The 23649-nt window shown below is 39.4% G+C and overlaps 1 pseudogene; it reads left to right on the top strand.

Moving 5' to 3' along the window:
- Nucleotides 1-284: 284 nt before the first annotated feature.
- LOC148035595 (high-affinity nitrate transporter 2.1-like) lies at nucleotides 285-2060 on the top strand (annotated as a pseudogene).
- The last annotated feature ends 21589 nt before the right edge of the window (nucleotides 2061-23649 follow it).

The raw sequence follows: 23649 nt of genomic DNA on the forward strand, positions 1-23649 counted from the left end.
CTGTCCCAGCTCCTTATTCGTATTGCGGGCAGTACAGAGGCAGAGAATGTCCCGGCTCTCCGTACATGCATGATGCTGCGCGGTGCTATTCCAATACCGTACCATATTGGTATTCTTTGATTCTTAGTACGGAGAAAAGGCAACTTTTAGAATCTCATCGTCTCAATGGATACTTCATTGCAGGATGCAGTTCCCAATTCATGCGACGCGACGAGGCGCCTAAAGATGATCGCTACAGGAAGTATATATTAGAGTCACGATTACCGGTAGCGGCAAGAAGCACACTCGTCTTAACCTTGTCTCGCATCCATTAGCTAATCGGCCTGCGGCAGGAGATCAGTCGAGAAAAGCTGTAGTAGTGCAAGCAATCAAATCAGCAGCAGATGATCAGCAGCTGTACTACTAACTGTGAGAATATCCTGAAGGAGGAGGAGGAGTTGTAATTGTATTAGTGTAGTCGCCATGGCGGAGCAGACAACATCTGGCATTGGAGACGTGGTGGGCGAGCCTGGCATGTCCATGCACGGGGTCACAGGACACGAGCCTACGTTCGCTCTGTCGTTAGCCGCACCTGGCGCAAAGAAGTCGAAGGCGCTAGCTGAAGAAGATGATGAAGACATGAGGAGGGTGAAGGCCCGCTTCTCTCTCCCCGTAAACTCGGAGCACAAGGCTACCACCATCAGGCTCTGGTCTTTCGCAAACCCTCACATGCGAACCTTTCACCTGTCGTGGATCTCCTTCTTCACCTGCTTCGTCTCCAGCTTTGCGGCTGCGCCGCTGCTGCCCGTCATCCGCGACAACCTGGACCTCACAAAGCAAAAGATCGGCAACGCCGGGATCGCCCTAGTCTCCGGCTCTATCCTCTCCGGTCTTCTCAGCGGGCATCATTGCGTCCATGTTCGGTATGGCTAACCTGGTGACTCGCCCGTTCGGGGGGGTGCTGTCCGACTGGATGGCGAAGTACACCGGGATGAGAGGGCGCCTTTGGACGCTGTGGACCATTCAGACGCTAGGAGGACTATCCTGCATCCTACTGGGGAAGCTGAGCAGCCTGGCGGGAGCAATAACGGCAATGATAATCTTCTCATGCCTCGCGGAGGCAGGGGCAGGGGCAACCTTCGGGATTATTCCATTCGTCTCAAGAAGGTCAATTTAGTACAAGTTGTTATACATTACTTATAAGTTATGCGTTCTGCAGTACCGTGTGCTAAATTGACTTAGTGCGCTCAATCTTCTGCCGACTGTCGATGCGGAATGAGTACAAGTGTCAAACGCTGAGGCTCGTCAACATAATCATCAATTGCAATGCAATGTGCTGGTCCCTGGGCGTGATCTCGGGTTTGACAGGCGCCGGGGGTACGTTTGGTTCGATGCTGACGCAGCTGCTCTTCTTTACGAGCTCCAGCTACCCGACGGAAGTGGGCATCGAGTACATGGGCATCATGATAGTATGCTGCACGCTTCCCATTGTGTTTGTCTACTTCCCGCAATGGGGCGGGATGCTGTTCCCGGCCTCCAACAGGCGCGACGCGACGGAGGAAACTTACTATGCCCAGGAGTGGTCCAAGGCCGAGCAGGAGAAGGGCATGCACCAACAAAGCCTCAAATTCGCGCAAAATAGCCGCGGAGAGAGAGGCAGACAGGTGGCACCAGCGCATTCCTGTGCCAGCCCCGCCTGATCACATCATTCTTTTCCAAGAAGATTTAATAAGACAAGCAATTTCTCTGATACTTACATCGCGTGGAACTCGCTGAGTATTTTCTGGTATCAACAAGTGACATTATATGCACACGTGTCACCTTCAAGTGGCAACTCAGTCAGTGAGATGGGTTCTTAAATAATGGAAGGTCACAAGTACGAAACCTGCAATTTATCAGTAGTGGCTCTACAGTGCAGTGCTTTTTACTTCGTCGGGATGTTGAGATTGGTATGAACAAGTGTTTATTTTTGCAAGTCCACTAGGTTTTTTCCATTGAAGGGCTCATGAACAAGTGCCTTTCTCTTGGAAGGGCTTTTTCAAAATTTTGACCTTCCATAGACATGTATTCTAAAATTTGCATTTCTACCTAATAGAATAGTATTTGAGAAAAAATAAATAACTATGACATTTATATAAGCCATCTTGTTGGTTTTTCGTGTCCACTAATTTAAAAAAATTATAATACTGATATGATATGATGATAAAATATTTAAAATTTAGTATAACATATGAGTAATTGTTCAAGTATTTAAAAATTATAATGCTATCACCAAAAATAAATTTGCAATGCTAAGTTGAGACTAAAGCTCAATCAATTAAGAAAGTCTAGAAAGGCAACAAGATAGCTCTACAATCATCCATAGTCTCAGATGAAATAGCAATACAATCAAAGCACACCATTACTTATACTTTCTTATATCAACTCTGTTGCTACAGTTTTTAATCCATCTCACGTTGCATAGATGACATCCCAATCAATATCTGTAGGGTCCTTAGCACCATTGTATGAAAGGAACATGAGTTGATTCAAGATCTCGAGTGACAATCTATTGCAATCATTGGACTTGATATGATTCATTTTGGAGAAACCTCTCTCACAATCAACCGTGCTTGCAACAATGACCAAACATGCATGCCATAACTACCCTTCTATAGCAAGGTTTGTAAAATCATGCCTTTCTCTAAGAAGGGCAAATTTTTTTACTTGCCCTTCGAGAACAAGGTTTTAAAAATATTTACCTTCTCTCGAAGGTCAAAATCCCTCTAGAAGGGCTCTGCAACCTCCAAAAAAAAACCCACAGTAACTACTACTACTATGAACCCCATTCACATATATTATGACCGAAATGTTCACATTGAAAAGAGAAGGTTCAAAATCCTTAATCAATATTTAGTTGAGACAATGGTGTCTTCTTGTGAGGAATATGAACCCTGATCAATTATGTATTTGGGATAAAACTCGACCAATAAGATGAATTTTGGAAACTTGAAACAAAGTGTATTGCATTAAAAATGTAATGTAATCTCCATTATAACCGTGCGTCGTGCAGACTGCAAACTTACAAAGCTTATGAGGCTTTGCCTCACTCCCTGTGCACTTTCGTGAGCAAAAGGAGCACGATCACTTCCCTTTACTCACAAAAGAAGAAATCACAAATTATGAGGTGCTTCATGCCTAATGTGTGAAATGTTAAAACATATGTTTGTCTAGATGCAAAAATGCATTCCTCTGTGAGACACACCAAGTTCGCTATCTTTCTACAATGTTAGAAAAGGCTAGCCGAATAGAAGAATTGATTTGCCAATCCCAGTGCTACACATAGGATAGATACATAAGTTGTGTGGTATTCATGATACACATTGAATAGATATGCAAACCATATTTATAACACAAGAAAAGCCTAGAGTATTATGCAATCAAGATGCTTTCACCAAGTTTTAACAGGTGTGTGCAAAAGGTATCGTAAAATCAAGATGCCTTCACCAAGTTGAGAGAGAGATTGCACATATACAACTTTCTTTACAATAGAAAGCACTAAAAACATACATCCCATTGTTAAGGCCAAGCTATTTCACCTCTTTGGCAATCAACACTATGAGGAAATGCTAAGAGTAAAGTGGAAAAGTGTGGATTGAATGGAAGCTCTTTTTTGTAAGGGTCCTCAAGGTAAAGATCCCTCAATCTAAAGTGGCTTAGATATTGATAAATCTTAATCAAAGTGTGTAGTTGGTTGGGGTTGCAAAGTAGAAGATATGACCCTTCTTTGGAACAAAACATGTAGCTAGATAACAAACAAACCAATTGGTCAAATTTCCTATTTTGTGGAAATGCTTTTGGAGGTAAAATAAAAATGTCTAAAATATGAAAAGTCTTGTACATCCCTACCCTCGGAGCTATTTTTCCCCATATCTATACTCTCGCATGGCTCTATTGTGACCTCTTCTCTGTGTTTATGCAACCTTCATTAACAAAGTGAATTACTTACATCCTTCTTTCCCTTGGCACCTTTGTGTGCATCTTCACTCTACCTCCTGTGACAACCAAGTAGGCTCCCCATTTCTATTAATAGTAAAATAAATACAAAAAAAAGGAGCTGCATATTGAGGTAGAGATTGAATACACCCCATTATTCAAAAGAACCTTGTGTACTAGTATCAACCCTCAGTTTTTGCATAATTACAAGAAAATGGGATTGAAACATGTGGACTTGTGGGTTGATGGGGAAATCTACCTAATTGACCTCTTAAACAATAGACCTCCAACTTTCTCAGGAATCACAAATTTGCTAAAGTATGTGTGCAAGGGTGAAAATGGGTTGCTCGGTTACACTAGGTGGCTCAATGATCAGGTGTTCAAAGTTTACAACTTGCCCAGCAACCATAAAAAATTATCATGATGTGATCGTTGCACATTAACTTCATATACAATAGCTCATAGGACAAGTGATACAGTTGAATGACACTATAATTCAACAAAACAATCAAATTATTTCAATGCAGGACACTATCCATAACATTGGTATCTCATATGAGGAGGCAAAGGCACAATTGGATGACCTAAGAAAAATCAACAACAAGCTAAGACAGGAGCACAAAAACACAATATTAGTGAGCAATTCCCATTTTTTGAATACTAAAAAGGTGGCACCCGAATAACATGCCCATAAGTTTCTCAAAACTATATGATGTGACCTAACATTGGAAAGCCCTTGAAAAATGAAATCTATTGAGCTGAGTGCTTAATTTGAAGTTAGTGTACAAGTTATGAAAAATCCAAAGATTTGACCACATGTCCTAAACTTATGGGAAATTCCCATATTCCCCAATATGGTATGCAAACTAAAGAAGAAGCCAATCAATGAGTTAATTGTGAATAGCGGCCAGTGGAAGCGATGTATCAAAGCATGTAAGGTAGCTCAGAATGAGAACCTAGGTGAGGGTGAGGTTGGGTCATGTATTAGTAGATTGATAAAGACAAGTACATTGGAAAACGCTTTGAGCAATCCTAAGTTTAAGGCTGTGAAGGAAAAGGTGATTGAGTGCACATTAAAAGATATGCCAAATGAGTTCTCAGCTGTGGATGCACAATCGATTTGTGATAGGGCTAGTATTAGCACAACGACTTACTCAAAGATATTCAAAGGTATGAAGGTTGGGTTTAGTCGTGTGCTAAAGAGAAATGGAATCGTGCCTCTTCCTCAACCTTCAAAGTTAATAGAGGCTCGACGGCAACTTAATAAAAAGGTTTTGGAGTTGATAGGAGATCCCATGTATGTTCAATGTGTGGAAACACTAAAGGTCGGGACAAAAGATGCATATGAGGTGAAGTTCAGTGAACTCAACAATTACTATTTAGATTTGTACAAGGTGCAATTAGCAATGGTAATATACTGCAATATGTATGTTGAGGAATGTAATGGTAAATTGCAGTTTGTTATAAAATTAGATGAAAGTGAGGTCATCAAAGAAGTAAAGCTTGAAAGAGTTAGTATAACTCTGATCAATTCGACAAGAACAACCCAGGTAACTTTAGTGTTTAATTCGAGCACCATGTGTGGTGGCCCACTGCATTTGAAGTTCCTAAGAAACCATTTGAGGTGCTGAAGACATTTGAGGTGCTGAAGCTGTTATTTATGCCCAAAAGCATTCCAAGCATCATCGATCATCAGAAACATGGTGAGATACTCTCGATTGAAGGGTATGGTGAATAGTAGCTTGTAGGAGACTTGAAAACTTTAAAATGCATGTGTGAAATCTCCAATGGTGCAAATACAAAGAATCCATGCCTATATTTCTTGACGGAGAGGGTGAAAGGAAATGACGGAAATAAGAACTCGCAAAGGGTGACAAGTATTGCACCGATGCGCAATAGAGAGGATCCCACTTGGAAGCCCATGTTCAACATTCAATTGGATCGTATTCACATTTGTTCATTGCATACGTTTGTTAGAATCATGGAGAAACTTGTATATGAATACATTTTCTATAATAAAGCATAAACTACCTTAGTCTAGGATATGCTAGGGTTTAGTATAAAAGGTGGGGATGTAACATGTGAAGTATCTTTTTGCCATTTCAAGAATACAAGATTGAGGGATTCTTTTTTCCACCTATCATAGGGGTGTGTACCTATGTCCACCATAGCAAGAGGTGAGTATCTTGTTGCAGCATTCATCTTTGATTCTTAGCCATTCATGGCAATACATTTTCATGCCTAGCCATCTTGGCTATGGTTTCTTTGACACATTTGGTGTATTTTTGTATTTTTCTATTATTTTATTTACTGTGAGAATTGTCTCTTTTACATTTTCTTTGCTTATAGGATGCAACTAGAAAAAGAAGCCATTGCAACGTGTAGGAATGTGGAGTGAGTGCTATAAAAAATTGGGCTACATAAGCATCAAGTGACGATTGAAAAAGATGAGAAGAGATTAGAAAAATACAGTAACTTGCCAAAAAAGCCTTGCTTTGGAGGAGCAAAGGCTAGGAAGTTTCTCTCAACACCACCATCAATGAGGAAGGGTCATGGTTCGTAGGCCGCAGGACTACGATGGGTGGAAAAAGTTACATTTTGCAATTCGTGATCAAAGTAATGGAGGAAAAACAAGGTTGGTCAAATGTAAGGTTTGGATAAGTCTTAACAAATTGGCTCCCTTTGCAAGATGGTGTTTAACAATGAAGATAAGCAAAATTTATCGATGTTGTGTATAGCTTCTATGAAAACATGGTGGAAGCGTGGGACAAAAGCTCCATCACACATTACATGGTGCGTACTAAGTTAATATTTTAAAATTGTATGAATTGTATAAACTATTGAGCATAGTTTTACTCATGTGTGATATGTGCCTTTGTAGCATATCCTTGAGACACATAAGCCATACTTTGTAGAAAAGAGAAGTATCAGAATTTGTTCCACACAAGGGATGGAAAATTCAAATTGGATACACTACAAGATATAGGCCTTATATCGACCTTAAAAGTGATAAAAATGTAAATAACAAAATTTGCCCCCGTCGTCGCAAACAACATCGTTATTTTGGCAACACCATAGAACAATCGGTATTAACGTTGTTATCACTGTCACTATTTGTGTCGGTTTCAATGTCGTTATTAGTGTCGTTATTTGCGACATTGATGCCGATGCAAATAACGATGCAAATAACAACGCACACAGGTAAATTTGCGACGCTAATAGCGATGGTAACTGGGATTTTTTTTTTGTAGCAGGGCAACTGTGTGCTTTATTTGGGCCATACAAAATAGTTTTTGCACTGTGTATAATGCTCGTGTAAACAAAAACAAAATGTATTGAAATCATAACATTGGTACATGAAATAAATACACGATCACATAATGAAAGTGAATAGTATAATCATGACAAGATATCACTACTACATAGAAAATGTCTACATAGATAGGGCAACCAGAAAAGAAGGGTGTGTGAGCTCCAGGGATCCAAGGGTGAGCTACATATCATCGCCATCCGAAAGCTCGTCTCGCCACAAAGGAGCTTTGAACGTACTCTGCAAAAAAAGAAACAACAACATATCAGTCCACTATACAATAATGCATTCTAATTAAACATGGTAACTACGGACAAGCTGAAAGATGAGTGAATTACAGGACGGCCACGTCTATACAATCGGTTAATCAATGCAGTGAGACCATGCCTCTCTACATATCGAGTCTCAAGGCCGGTCGGATCGCGATTTGTAATGAAGTGCTGCAAAGAAAACAAAATACTAACTGTTAGAAACACGATTGTCAATACAAAGGATATTACAAAAAAAAAAGCAAGCAAAACAAAAGAAAAACTTACAAAGTCCTCAAGATATGTCATGTGGCCGCTACTCCAAAGATGATGGACCACTCTAGCCTCTAGTCGTACCCTCACCGCCTTGCGTTGTTGACTCCAACGCCTTGGAGAATCTGTAGCCTCCTCCCTCAGTTGGCGCCAGTCGTCCACATCTAGCCACTTAGGCTTTGCAACCCCACTCTTGAGTGCCTTGCGTACGTCCAATCGTCTGTGTGACATATAGGCACGCATGGAGTCCATCATCCAGCCCGTAGAAAATCTATCTGCTGTGGCTGAAACCAGAAACTCCTCATGCAAGGATGCTACTATGTAGTCCTTGCTCCCCTCCGGTATGTTTTTCCGATGATCTAAGATATTGTGCCGAAAAACTTGTTGGCACAACTCTCTCATGCGAGCCATCACCCTCCTCCCTCATCATTCATGATGATGGCTCCTGACCTATCATCGACAAGATAGGCATATCGATCTTGGGTGTGCCTAAGATGGGTCCTCTCCCACCTCTGTCCATGCTCCTAGGCATATCCAGGAGACCCCTGTACATCTGGTGTACTGACCGGGGTAGTATCTATCGGAGTAGCACCCATAGGAATGCCACCTATAGATGGCTGAGCAAAAGCCGGAGTAATTGGAGTAGATGTCCCCACAAGTGTGACAAATCCTGGAGGTGACACAAATCCAGCAGAATGACAAGACAGAGACACTGCCTCCGTGCCTCCACAGCATCCACTTGAGCCACGCTCCTTGGAAGTACCACGAGAGCGAGGAATCGCACCTATATCTCCATGGGCTCACTGCCTCTGTATCTCTACAGCATCCCCTAGACCCTGAATCACTCCTTCCCTCTGGCCCAAGTCTGGAGCGTTGACCTTTTCTGCTCGAAGCCGAAGCATCTGATCGTGCCAAAGTAGATCTAGTAGAGCGGCCTGACGATGTCCGAAATAGCTCCTGGTCTGCCATGTCTCTGAATCTCGCCATCTGATCTAGAGACATGCGCGTGAAGATATCCTGCAACTCCTCATCGCTCATCCCTTGACTCATCCTGAAAATGTCACCTACACATACAAAAAATAATGTTAGCATAATCAATTTAAATCATACAAAGTACGATAATATAAATCTTAACAAATTGATCTCACTTAAAATGCATATATTATGTACCCTTATAAGCGATTAGTCAATGAATTGAGTAAGTGGATGCTCCAAGCATGAAGTATCCTATGGTCCCATGTCAATCTCCTGACACAACTCCGCATACACTGAAAGGTCGATAGACATGTCACCACAAAAGGATGAGTCTACCTCATTCTCAAAGAATTCTTGGACTCTTGTATTTCCATCATTGTTAGCCGATGATGGCTCCTCTACATACTCCAAGCTGTCGATGGCCTCCACCCCTTGCAATATTGTCCTCATCTATGCTCGGAACATCGCTTTGATCATATACTCTCACACTTCGAGGAGCTAAAGGTATAACATACCACCATCGAGATTTTCATGGGTTTGGATAGAAGATTACATGTTCATAAACTTGTACAAGAGAGATTAAACTATTGTGACATGTACCATGTCGTAATACAATTGGCCGCAAAGGGTGCACTCCTCCTTGGGACAAGACGTCACCTCCCCTTGGACAGAAAATTTTCCAGCCACACCCAATCTTCTTGTATATGGTATTCAATTAGCTTGCGAGTACAATGCATAATTGATATTAACTTTTTTTTACCATTTGCTGAAAATCCACAATCGCTTTATCAATGATCTCAGATTGAAACTCGCCGAAGCGTCGTACATGTTCTATAGACAATCGACGTTTTCATCTAATTGCCAGCTTGCAAGGACATGAGACACGCTAATTAAGATACGCCTCGCGATCTTGAACAACAAGATCTTCATCATTTTCCATTTTGTCTACGTTATAACAAAAAACTTGTTTTTGTTATCATTCTTTTTTTCTTTCTTAAATTATTCTCCTCTCCTTCCATCTCTTTCTCTCTTTTTCTCTTTCTTTATTATGCTGTATGTATTTCCTCTCCCTCTCTCTCGTTCCTTCTTCTTTTTTCTCTTCCTTCCCCTCTCTTATTTTCTTTAATGATCACGGATACGACTACGATGAAGACCACAACCATGACTACGACCTCGACTATGACTACGACTACGACTACGACCACGACCACGACGACCATGACTACGACCACGACCATGACCACGACCACGATCATGACTACGACTACGACTACAACCACGACCACGACCACGACTACAACTACGACTATGACTACGACTACTTATATAGAGATGAAGAAAGAGACAAGAGTTAGGAAGAGAGTAAAGTTAGAGAAGAAGAGGAGAGAAGTGAGAGAGGTAGAAATAGAAAGAGAGATAGAGAGAGAAAAGAGATAGGGGGAGAGAGAAGGATTTAGGGAGAGTATAGGAAGAGAGAAAGAGGGAAGATTAAGGAAGAGAGAATGGTTGAGAGAAGAGAAAGGAGAAAGAGAGAGAGATCTGACTAGAGCATTTGACACCCATAGGCAACACACTGTGGAGAACACAAGTACAAATTGACTACGACTATGACTATGACTACGACTATGACTACGACTACGACAACGATGACTACGACCATGACCATGACCATGACTACCACTATGACTACGACCACGACTACGACTACGACGACCACGACCACGACCACAACTACGACTACGATGACCATGACCATGACCACGACTACGACCACAACCACGACCATGACCACGATCATGACTACGACTACTTATATAGAGATGAAGAGAGAGACAAGAGTTAGGGAGAGAGTAAAGTTAGAGAAGAAGAGGAGAGAAGTGAGAGAGGTAGAAACAGAAAGAGAGATAGAGAGAGATTAGAGATAGGGGGAGAGAGAAGGATTTAGGGAGAGTATAGGAAGAGAGAAAGAGGGAAGATTGAGGGAGAGAGAATGGTTGAGAGAAGAGAGAGGAGAAAGAGAGAGAGATTTGACTAGAGCATTTGACATCCATAGCCAACACACCATGGAGAACACAAGCACAAATTGACTACGACCAGAACCACAACCACGACCACGGCTACAAATTCCCCTTTGCCATTTACAACTCACCCACCTTCTCTCCACACTATTGCACACTACAATCTCTATGAGGGCATGAGATTGGGATCTCCACATATACCAAAGCATGATCTGTAGCTTGATGGTTGATATATACTACTACTACTCATGGAAAAAACCTTAAAATAGTTATTATGCTCAAATATATGCTTGTTAGAGCAGAAATTTGTTCCTAAGACTATTCTAAGGATGAAAGAGGGTTAATGATAAAAGAGTATCATTCCTTGCAAGTGATTTTATATTATATTTTTAAATTAAAATTGATAGTTGAAGATGAGTTTCCTAAGAGATCTTGTAGTGATGCTGTTTTAGTTTTTTACATTTGTCTTATTAAGAAGAGTTTGATTTTTATGGAATATACAAAGTTATTTTTGGATTTACGTTATGAAAAATGAATGTTTTTCTAACTGATAGGCTGATTGCCTTCGTTGTATACTTCTACAAAAGTTATTGTGCCCTCATAGGTGGATATTTGGTTACACACTAAACCTCCCCCAGGGTTAGTGGCTAGATCCCTGATAGTTTGATATGATGGAGGCTAGGAGAAGCCCCATGTATGAGAGGTCTCTTTGTAAGAAGAACATTATGCTAGGAGGCACAAGTGTGCTAGGGTTCTCTAGCCGCATATCTCTTAGGTTTGTTGAGGATCGGCCTAACCCCTATGAGCCTAGGATGAGCTTATTGTAAGGTCTTATTTCATTTTCTCTCTTTCTCTCCCTCCCTCACCCTCACCCTCTCTTTCTCTCTTTCCCTATTAGGTTCAATGATTTTTCTCTCTCCTCTCCCTCTCTTATTTTTTTTCTCTCTCCTCTCCCTCTCTCATTTCCTTTTCTCTCTTTCTCTCCCTCTCTCATTTCCTCTCCCTCCCTCACCCTTACTCTCTCTTTCTCTCTTTTCTTATTAGGTTTAATGATTTTTCTTTCTTTTTCTCTCTCCTCTCCTCTCCCTCTCTCATTTCCTTTTCTCTCTTTCTCTCCCTCTCTCATTTCCTCTCCCTCCCTCACCCTTACCGTCTCTTTCCCTATTAGGTCACTCTCTCTCATTTTTTTCTCTCTCCTCTTCCTCTCTCATTTTCTTTTCTCTCTTTCTCTCCCTCTCTCATTTCCTCTCCCTCCCTCACCCTCACCCTCTCTTTCCCTATTAGGTTTAATGATTTTTCTCTCTCCTCTCTCACTCATTTTTTTCTCTCTCCTCTCCCTCTCTCATTTTCTTTTCTCTCTTTCTCTCTCCCTCTCATTTCCTCTCCCTCCCTCACTCTCATCCTCCGATTTCTCTCTTTCCCTATTAGGTTTAAGGATTTTTCTCTCTTTTTCTCTCTCCTCTCCCTCTCTCATTTCCTCTCCCTCTCCCTCCCTCACCCTCACCTTCTCTTTCTCTCTTTCCCTATTAGGTTTAATGATTTTTCTCTCTCCTCTCCTTCTCTCATTTTTTTCTCTCTCCTCTCCCTCTCTCATTTTCTTTTGCTCTCTTCCTCTCCTTCTCTCATTTCTTCTCCCTCCCTCACCCTCTCTCTCTCTCTTTCTCTCTTCCCCTATTATGTTTAATGTTTTTTCTCTCTTTTTCTCTCTTCTCTCCCTTTCTCATTTCTTTTTCTCTCTCCCCTCCCTCTCTCAGTTCCCTATTATGTTTAATGTCTCTCTCTCCCTCTCCCTCTCTCATTTCCTCTCCCTTCCTCTCCTTCCCCCTCTCTTTCTCTCTCCCTTTTCCATTTCCTCCCTCTCTCATTTCCTCTCTCTCCCTCTCCCTCTCCCTTTCTTTCTCTCTCATTTTCTCTCCCTCTCTCAATACACACGAATTATACCAAAAACAAGTAAAAGAGAGAGACAAAACTTCCTCTCCCTCCCCCTCTCCCTCTCTTTCTCTCTCATTTCCTCTCCCTCTCTCAATACACACGAATTATACCTCATTTCCTCTCCCTCCCTCTCCCTCTCTCTCTCTTTCTCTCTCATTTCCTCTCCCTCTCTCAATACACACAAATTTATATACCAAAAACAAGTAAAAGAGAGGGAGAAAACTCACTCTCCCTCTCTCATTTTCTCTCCCTCTCCCTCTCCCTCTCCCTCTCTTTGTCTCTCCCTCCCTCTCCCATTTCCTCCCTCTCCCTCTCCCTCTCTCATTTCCTCTCCCTCCCTCTCCCTCTCCCTCTCCTTCTCTTTCTCTCTCATTTCCTCTCTCTCTCAATATACACAAATTATACAAAAAATAAGTAAAAGAGAGAGAGAAAACACAAAAGCAAAGCAAGAATGGACAATGCACTCACCGTAAAGACTCGAAGAAGGGTTTGGCAGCTCCTCTTCGCGACGGCAGCTCCTCTTCACCCTCCGTACACCTCCTCCTCTTGTTCACGAATGGCGGCAGTGGCGGCGGTGGCGGTGAGAAGCTTTCTTTCTCTCTTTGTCTCCCTCTAAGCAAGATGATCACTCTTCCTCTCGCTCTCCCTCGCGCTCTTTGTTTCATGAATGCGTGAAAAATGATGCAATCACGTTTCGGCTCGCGTTTTTTTGCTTTGGGTACCGTCGCTATTTGCGTCGCATTTGCGACGCTAATAGTGATACAAATAGCGACGCCACTATTTATCGTCGTTAACACCCGTCACTATAGGCTCATATCCTTGTAGTGATAGCACATGGTGCATACCAAAGAAAAATTGATCATGGTGGAAGGGTGAATGGTAGCAATCCAATGATCCAATTACTATCTTGGTGGTATAAGAATATAGTAGGAGATGAAGCTAAACTCTCACAAAAGAGAGCAAATGAAAGTGCTGATGAATCGGTTGCAGACATGATGGAATCACGTCATGTCACTAAAAGAGTGCGTTATGAAGCCTCAAGTGCCAAAGAAAACCATCCCAAGTGGCTAAAAACAAGGCTTCAACAAGACAGTAAATGGATTTGAAGATAACTAAGATAGTAAGATGAACAATATGTTCAGTGTGAATGCAATTCATAGTTTAAGAGAGAAAGAGAGAGTGTGCATCTATGTGAATGAGTCTTACAGTTTAGGGTTATATAAAATAGGGTTTCACTTTCTATCTTGTTCATTGAGTTCTCACATCTCTTGTGCTAAAGAAAGATGGCTAGGCCTAAGGTAGTTGCAAATAAGCTTCCGCTCAGAGCCCCATATTGTGTTCAGCCCCTCGGAGCATCTACTAGCTCAGATGCACCCCCTTCTCAACCTAGCCCAACTTCCTCAAGCCACTCTCACAAGGGTCCTCCTCAACATCCCCATAAGAAATGCAAGTGGAAGCTAGGTACATTGGCTCTAAGAGAAATCAAGAGGTATCAATACTCTTTTGATTTCATGGCAAGCTTCTCGAGATTTGTTCACAAGATTGTGCAAGACCTCTACCACATAGAAAGGAGGTGGTGGTTTTTTAGCAAAAGGTTAGGATAGACGTGATTGCTTCACAAAAGAATGTCTTCATGCTCTATAGTATGCTGCAGAGACCTTTTTAGTTGACTTGCTGATGCTCAACGTTATGTAATACATGCGAAGCGCATTACTGTAACTCCCAAGGACTTCCAACTTGTAAGAAATCTTCAAGCAATGAAAGATGCATTCGTTTCAATGGAATAAACACAGTTTGCAATGTTCTCTTTTTTGACATAGTGTTCTCCTCGTGCATTGGACATATGACTATGTCCCAATGCAAAACTGTTGTATACGCCCTTAAAATATAAATTAAATTTTTACTCTTGTCCTTTGCTCTCAACTTTGATTGTGCATATTCACTATATTTTCAACTCTTACTTAAAGTTTTTGCCAACACTGTATAGTCTATGTGGTGCAAAGTTTCTAAGGGCCAGTAGTCGCGATGTTGATTTCTTGAGTATCAATCCATCCATAATTTTAGTGTGGGATAGTTTTTAAAATAATAAATTGTATTGGAATGTGACGAAACTTCACACGTGCACTCGTTAGGTGGCCAAGAGTTTTTTTTTAATGGAAAAAAATATATGTAGACCCCTGGTCCGCAATTTGGCATTTGGAGCTACTTTCCACCAGAAAAGTGGCTCTAGACACTAGACTTCGGACCACGGGTCTGCAAGAAAAAAATTTTCCCCTTTTTTTTGGGCTTTTGGCCACCTAATGAGTGTGCATGTAAAGTTTCATTGCATTCCAATAAAAGGTTATGGATTTATGATCACACAATGGACTATGCGTATGAAGTTGCATTAACCCAATTTTGGGGTTTAAATGGGTTAAAAGTTCATTATTCTTCTCATTTTTACATCTTGCTTTCTTTTCTTCCTCCATTTTCACACCCCCAACCTCTGTCTCTTCTCCATCTTGCCCTCCTAAAGCTTACATGGCACACACCAAACAAGCATGTTGCCATTTCGGCCATAGGAAGGCCTCACACCAAGGCCCACCACCTAGAGCACAAGGTGGAGTCTCCTCTAGTGCAGCAGCAAGTGCTCCCTATAGAGCACAACAACCACCACAGAAGAAGAGGAGATGAAAACCGGGCATTGTCGCCCTTTGGGAGATAAGGAGAATCTAGCATGGATACAAGCTTCTCATCCCAAAATGATCTTTTCATAAGATTGTTCGAGAAGTCATGCAAGACTTGGAGCTGAAAGGGATGTAAGGATTTTGGGTGTGAGTGTGGGATGGCCCACCAACAGAAAGGTGGGATTGCTATAGCTATGTAGGCCCTACAAATGACTATAGATGGGTTTCTCATCGACTTGTTTGATGGTACATAGCTAGTGGCCATCTATGCAAAGTGCATCACAATCACAAATAAAGAAATGAACTTTATTATTCGGTTTTGACAATGGCAAGGGGACTCCTCCATAGGTTATGAGATTAATGATACAAGGTTTTCTAATGAGTGTTATAGCACTATAGTATCTTGGGAGGCAAAAAAAAATTATATACTCTATCACATTGGAATATTTATATATGTATACATAATATCTCATGCGATGTGTACTAAATTCAAATAATTGAGTAAATTTGTTTTGTTTTGTTTCTTGAAACACACAACTCTTAATTTTTGTTTAATGTATGCATGCATCGAAAGTAGTAATAAGTAGGGATACGAGTTATGTTATTGCTTATGTACAATCGCAAGTGCAGAACTATGCATTGATATAATTAAATTGAATTATGTTAATGTATGCACATGTGCCATTCGCGTACCATACATTATTATTACACTTACACGAACCATACATTTATTCAATAAATATTTATTTATAGAGATAAAGTAAAATATATTATATTCATCAAGAAAAATACATGCGATGGCTGCTGATAGTGATGGCAGATACAAAAAGTCGATAGCCAACAAGAACTCTCATTCGTTCCTTGGCTTTTTCATCGGTGGAGAGGAGGGGCCAACTTCTAATGAAAATAGAAGTTTCTTTTTTGCTTCAAAAATGACACACTTCCCCTTTAGCTCTTTCTCTAGGAGAAGCGGATTTGACACTTTAGTAAAGCCACCTAATGTAGCATGCACACACATTGCTCCACCACGCGTTTGGTCAAACAAGTAAAGAAGCTTTGACCCCTTGATTAGCACCACCTTCTCCAAGATATATGCCACATGTATTGCTCAAAAATGTCCCAAACTTGGTCGAAGCTCAAATTTTCATGATTGTTTCTTGCCCTCCTGGTGAGCACTTATTATGGAAGACTACCAAGTTTGCAATAAGATTGTCAATGTACTCCTTTAGAGCTGAATTCTTTTGTCGATCCGCATGCCAAGCTTCTCCTTGCCTTGATGCAAACTCATCTATATACAGTATGTTCTAAATGACAAATTCAAATCAAACAATATATTTAACAACTAACCTAGAGTTATCAGAAAGCGAGAAACTTGACGGTAGGGTGTATCGGGTCCCCCAAAGTCCACCAGTGAAATCTTGGCAAAAAATGATACCTATAGCTATCCTGTCCAAAGTCTATTGTTTGGGGCCACTTTCTTACCATATGGTGGTAAGAAGTCTGGAATTTGGATCCCAAGCTTTCAATAGAGGTTCAGAAAAGATAATTTTGGTGGAGAAGAAAGAGGCTGTAAGAGTTTTTGGCTTCATGTCTAGATATAGTGGATCTAGGATAGGATACTTTGGAGTTCTTGCATCTTATTTGCTCTCCCATGTAGGAGTTTCCAAGAATTTTAAGCTCTTTCCACGCTATAGGAAACAATAGTTCCTAAAATATAGAGGTCTCATTGAGTGGGATGAAATAAAAGATTCCTTTAGAGGACCTAGTGAATTCTGTGAAACTAAAGACTCTTCAACAGAGTCACACTAAAAGATGTTAAGGGTTTCTTGAAACCCATCTTTTTCCATCTCTTTGTCTAGTTTGTAACCATTCAGAATATCTTTGCTTTGCACAATAGTTTAAATATCCCTCTTTTCTTCTTTGCGTAACAATGGATATAGTCCTTGCCAAAGATGATGTATTACATGATCCGATTGTGTCTTTGAGCTTGAATTTGTGCCAAATTTGTCTCTAGAACCATTGAAAGACCTCTAATAAACTGTTTGGTTTGTATCTTCCACCTCCATGTCTTGTGTGTTTAAAGTATTTTGTTCTTGCTTGATAATGTGATCTTTTTATACCTTGGGTTGACAAAAAAGATAGAGATCCATATTTTTTGATAAAATATGGAGCATGATTGTATAAATATGTTGCATAGATAACAAATAAAGAAATTCAATTAGAAAAGACTATATGAGTCAAATAATAAAGAGACATACATATGCCAACTTCTTACCATATAGTGAGTGAAGTGTTGATTATCCCAAGCTTTTGTCATTGCTTTTAAAAAAAGGTTCAATTGGTTTTTTGAAGTCTTTGAGATCATCACCATTCCACTTTGTTTTATCACAATAAAAGATTACTTTTTCTAGTGTTTCCCAAACATTGGCTTTTCTAAAGGAATATCTAGGACTGGCTTAAACTGTGGATCCTTGTTGTGCCTAGAGGATGCTCTATTTGAATTACTTGAGTTCAATTCTATGGATGGGGACATGTAATATAGGAGATCTAGAGTTGGCTCCCTTTGATATATTATACATATATTTAAGTGTCTTTAAGTCACCAACTATATGTCACTTAATCTTATAGTTCCCAAATCCTTCAACAAATAGCTATTCTCTTGCTTGTTGTCTCTTAATAACATCAGGTATTTGTGTTCGATAAAAAACCCAATACAATAAATCAAAATCCTTTGTATCTACTTCAAATACTCTTAGCCACTAGATGTTGTGTTCCAATTGAGCATTAAATATCATTGAGTGATTGTAATAATATGATGAAAGTGCTCTATTCATCAAGGTAATAGAGACCCTCTCTAGTTTTGTACATTTTGGAATCTCAGTTTCATCAAGTTTTACCACAAATCTAGCTACTCCTTGTGCCTCTAACTCATAGAATCTAATCATTAAGCATTGTAGGGTGGGCAAGTCAAGGAAAATATTGTTAAATTCAATGAATAAAATTTCCTTTTTCTTGCCCTTGAAGCTAGCCTTGATATGGAAAGGCTCACCCAGAATCTCCATTACTTTGTTATTCACTCTCTGTCTAATAGTTCTAATCACATATGGCCTTGGAAGTATGTAATTACGTACTTGTCCTTGCTTCATATTTGACTGTAAAAGCTGAAAAAGTTGTATATAAGCATCCAAAGAGAGATCCTTTATAAATAACTGAAAGCATTGTTTCTTTGCATTTTTAAATTTATTTTTCTCAAAAATATGTTTTAAAACTATTGAAGGAAGAATATGATAATAAAATTGAGATGCTTTCAAAGAATCTCTTTCACTTGCATTTCGTTGAAGAAGAGACCTAAACAAAATTAACATTACAAATCAATACAATTAATTATAAACAAATGCATATTTTATATTTTAAAATGGAAAAAATGTACCTTGTTGCTTGGATTCTTTTACTACAACCATCTCCTCCTCGTCTGAGACTCTCAATATTTCTAAGAGTCTTTTTTCGATTTCAAAGTCCTAAAATAGTTTGCTTTCGTTGATAAGATTTGATGCGTTTCTCCGAAACAAATGAATTCTCTGTTGATAGCCTTCTAGGTTCTACAGTAACTCATTGTTGTGTTTTGATAAAAGATGGTTCTCCAATTTGAGGACATCCTTTTTTGCAACCAAGTTAAGTGTGTAGCCTAGAAACCCATTATAACCATCACCAATGAACCTCCACAATGAAGAGCTATTATAGAAAGGAGGAGTGCTATTTTTGCTAGGGTCTTTGGGATATAGCTTGGCATCTAACCAAAGATCAAGATTCTTCTTTTCTTCAAACTTGAGTATATGTTTCGTAGACTTTGTAATAGTAATGGGTTTTGTTCACTTCCTTATTGGTTCATACTCACTATCCAACTCAATATGAAGATGATAGAGAGGCCTTTTACTAGAGCTACAAAGATCATTGGATGACTGATCCATAGCTAAGGATGTGGTTAGAAGATTGGATTGAAAAAGTATGCGAATTAGAAATAAGAAGGAAAATGAAGAAGAAACTAGTAAGGATGGGAAAGAAAGGAGAGAGTGAGAATGGAGGGAAGTAATCAAACATCAAACAAAATTAAAATTGAATATTAGTTTTCACTTTAATGAGGATGAGTAAGATCTTCATTATGACAATCTTTGTCACCTTTATGGCGGCCTAGATTTCTAAGTTTGATGTGACCACGAGAATATCACGACAATGACTTATTAATCATTTTTGATATATTTACTTACCAAAATATAATTTTTTTAAAAATAAAAAAATAATTTATTTCTTAAAATATTCTCTCTCTCTAAGATCGCTTACAAGGCATTTTCGAGACCTCAAATCTCCCTTAATGCTATATAATTTCTAAAATATATGGAGCCACGCACTTTCCATTTTGGTAAAAGTATCCTCAGCTCGGTTTCGAATTTTCCTACCATTTAATTTAAAATAGAAGCTAGCAGGTGGATTATTAATTAAAATTGTAATTTTTTGGCACATTATACTCAAGGGCCAATCATCCTTCATTTGCAACACTTGGGGCTTGTAGCCCTAAAAAATGACAGTAACATCCACAGCTGCACTTTCATGCGTGTCTTGATCAAGACACAACCATTTACCCTTGAGCATCCTCCATCTACGATACTTGAACACTAGGCATAAAGTCTGTCGTGGGACAAAGTACTTGTAATTAGAAAGGAAAGCTAGCCAATCCATCCCAAACTAAGATAATAGTCAACTAAGAGAGAAATTTTTTACCGTAAAGCCATGCCCCTTGTTGTGACTTGACACTCCACTGTATTAGGATTGTGAGTCATTTTTTATGTCCAAGTTTTGCTTATAATCCTTGTTACATAATCCTCCGATGCACTTTTTATGACGTACGTTTTTTTGGTACATCTCAAACCCTTACATTCCTTGAACATATGTGTAAAAATTGCAATTGGTATAAACTACCTGAGATGTACATTCTTTGAGCCGGCACTTGGCTTCATAGAGTTCAATACGTTTGCTGAAATTTTTATGTTACACATGTGCAAAATGTCGCCACTACACAATGGCCATTCTATACTATTGAGATTCAATATGTGCATAGACTCAAGGGTTCCATATTCTTGACCCCCCTTGGGCAATATGTACTTGGAGTCATAGGAAAAAACAAGGTCCTCTGCGAGCTACTTAGCTGTACACCCCTCAAAGAGCAATCTACCAATTTCAAGGTGGTAACACTTAAAAGAACTCTGAAACTCTCGACATTTTTCCACTCACAGCAATCCAAAGGGTATACTTCTGTAAATATGAGACAAATAGTTACATAGATATCATGAAATTTCTCATTCTCAGTTGCAAATACTTACTATTTGCAATGCTTCGTTGAAAGGGCACAGTGCTTTGATACTTACTGTTTGCAATGTTTCGTTACAATGTGATAATCAACATTCCTTTGTCTGAGAACTAGAATTTTACCCTTTAGCGCTTTGATACATCTGCAATTGTAGATGCTTTCACCCTAAAAGCTCCCTTCATACTTGGATGCATATGTACCAAAGACAAGCAATGATACGTATCAGTGATCCAATTCCCTTCTTCATCTTTTCTGTTACGTACTTCTATCGAGAGAATGCTTGTTCTTCTCTTAGGAATTATAACCTAGGCATTAGATGTAAAGAAGTATGTATTAATCCCTAAATAATAAGCATTTTAAGTCTATCTAGTAATCATCAATATGCCATACAAATCAACATGGCATTAAGAGATGTTTACACTTCTGTAAACAAACACAAACATCGATATAGAAACGCATGTGGATATGTACATCGACACAAAATATAGATTCAATTTCAAGGCATCACTTTAATCATACCATTTACATGAAATATAATGAAAAGAATAATACAAGAATACTCAGAGAATTTTGCCAAAATAAATTTTATTATAATGAATAGGATTCTAGTTTGACTCAATACTTTGTATGAAATGTGAGTATTATATAGTAGTTGTTACACGGATAACAGTCACATGGCATGCAAATCATAATAGGCAAATTGGATTGACACTTGAGATATTCTATGACTCAATACATTGTGCGTTATATGGATGATATGATACAAGAGTTTCATGGATCATTGCCAATTGGTATGGAGATCCAAATGGACACACAGGACCAATAAAGCAGAGGATTTTTGAACCATCGACTTCTAGCAGATCCATATCATTCAGCACAAAGGAATCACTCACCACATCAAAATAGTCAATTGAGAATTATGTGCTTCACCTAAACCTTGTACAATTTGCTGCATGAATAGAAGCAACACAAAACATGACCAATTTACCTATAAGCTGATCTATTGAAGATAAGATTGAATCGTTGTTGATCAAAACCCATTGCAAATGATGGAGAAAAGAAAACATCAATCCTATCAAACATAAAGTAATTAAATGAATAATTTTTTATACCACAAAATATGGCATATTTACTCGTATATTGAGCTACATAATCTCTGCTCTACCTTGTATTAAGTGTTGTAAAAACAATTGATCCTTAAGTTAGAACTAGCATCAAACCCTATCATAAAGATAGTAGGAAAGGGAAAATGCAGAGAGGAAGAAAGAGAGAATGTGTGTGAATACGCAGGAGAGAGAAAGAAATGAGCACCTATCCAACCTTGCCCAAATTGATCTTTGCAAAAGACAATAGTAAGAGTTAGTATTTACATGAAGGTATATTGAAAAACTAGTAGAAAAGAGGAAACATAGAGAGATAAAGAGAGAGTGAGAGAGAGATGAGTACTTATGCAATGTCACCCAAAATGATCTTTGCAATAAAACAACAACAAGGGTTAGAACTAATATCATGTTGTATTGAAAAGATAGCAAGAAAAAAAAACCAAACAGAGAGAGAGAGAGAGAGAGAGAGAGAGAGAGAGAGAGAGAGAGAGAGAGAGAGAGATTAACTCCTTTGTCTCTTGCTCCAAATAAACTCTACAAGAAAACAACAATTAGAACCAACATAAAATTCTATTGAAAACACAACATAAAAGAGAAACAACACATAGAGAGGAGGGGGGAAGAAAGGAGAGAGAGAGAGAGAGATTAGCACCTCTACCTCCTACCTAAAACAACCTTTGCAATAAAACAACAATAACAATAAGAAATGACATCAAACCCTATTGAAAAAATAGCAAACAAGAGAAAATGGAAAGAGAGATGGGCACTTGTGTTTTGCCCAAAATCTGGAGCTGCATATGGAGAAGAAAGTGCAGAGGTAATTGAACACTCAAAACCCTAATTACTCTCACTAGGGAGCTTCAATGGAGACAAAAATTCACCAATATAGAGAAGAGAGGGAAAGTGGTATGTTGCTCAACTTTTGGGTCAAATTGATTTTGTGGGAGGGAAAAAAACCAAAATTGAAATTTCTCCAAAAAAGGGGGAGAAATATGAGGTAAGAGAAACTCAAATTTTGTGTATTATTCATTCTTCCTTTTTTTAAATCCCCCACTACTCCTTTTTCAAATAAAAAACCCAAGACTTGGAGAGAGAAGATTCACCCTCCATGGATGTCAACATCTAGCCTTCTTATTGGACAATCCAAAAGGCCCACATCTCAAACTATATTATTTTTAAGGGTCCATTTTTGAGTTCATTTTTTTCCTAATGTTTACTTGCCCCCCCAACCTTCTATATACCAAACACTCCCATCTTATACCCAACCCCTCCCTTATTTTTATTGTTAGGAAAAATATTAATGGGGGCCTAACCCTAGTATATATGCTTATGCCATATTCAAAAACACCCCTTCCCCATGTACTTACACAATTTCATAAGTTATCCATGGTGAACCCCTTGGGTTTCTCTCTCCCTCCCCTTCCCCCTATCCCTTTCCCTCTCCCTCTTTCCTTCCCCCCTCTCTCTCTTCCCTCTCCTTCATTTTTTCTCTCCTCTCTCTATTTTGCAAGATTTTTAACTTTCTCTCCCCCTCTCCCTTTTTCTCTTTCCCTATCCACATCTCTATCTCTCTCCCTGCTCTCCCTTTCCCTCTTTCCCCCTCACTCTCCATGTCTTTCCCTACCTCCATATCCCTCTCTTTCTTTTTCTCTCTCTTCCCCTCTCTATCTCTCCTCTACCTCTCTCGTTTTCCTTTTATTTTTTATTTTTTCTCTCCCTCTCCACCCCTCACTCTTTCCCTATTTCTCTTGCTCTCCCTCTCACTCTCCCTTTTTGCCCTCTCCTTCTCCCTCCTTCACTACATGCAT

This window comes from Lygodium microphyllum, chromosome 5, assembly GCF_053477565.2.
Source record: "Lygodium microphyllum isolate KBCC chromosome 5, Lygodium_microphyllum_v1.1.10, whole genome shotgun sequence".
NCBI classification, from domain to species: Eukaryota; Viridiplantae; Streptophyta; class Polypodiopsida; order Schizaeales; family Lygodiaceae; genus Lygodium; species Lygodium microphyllum.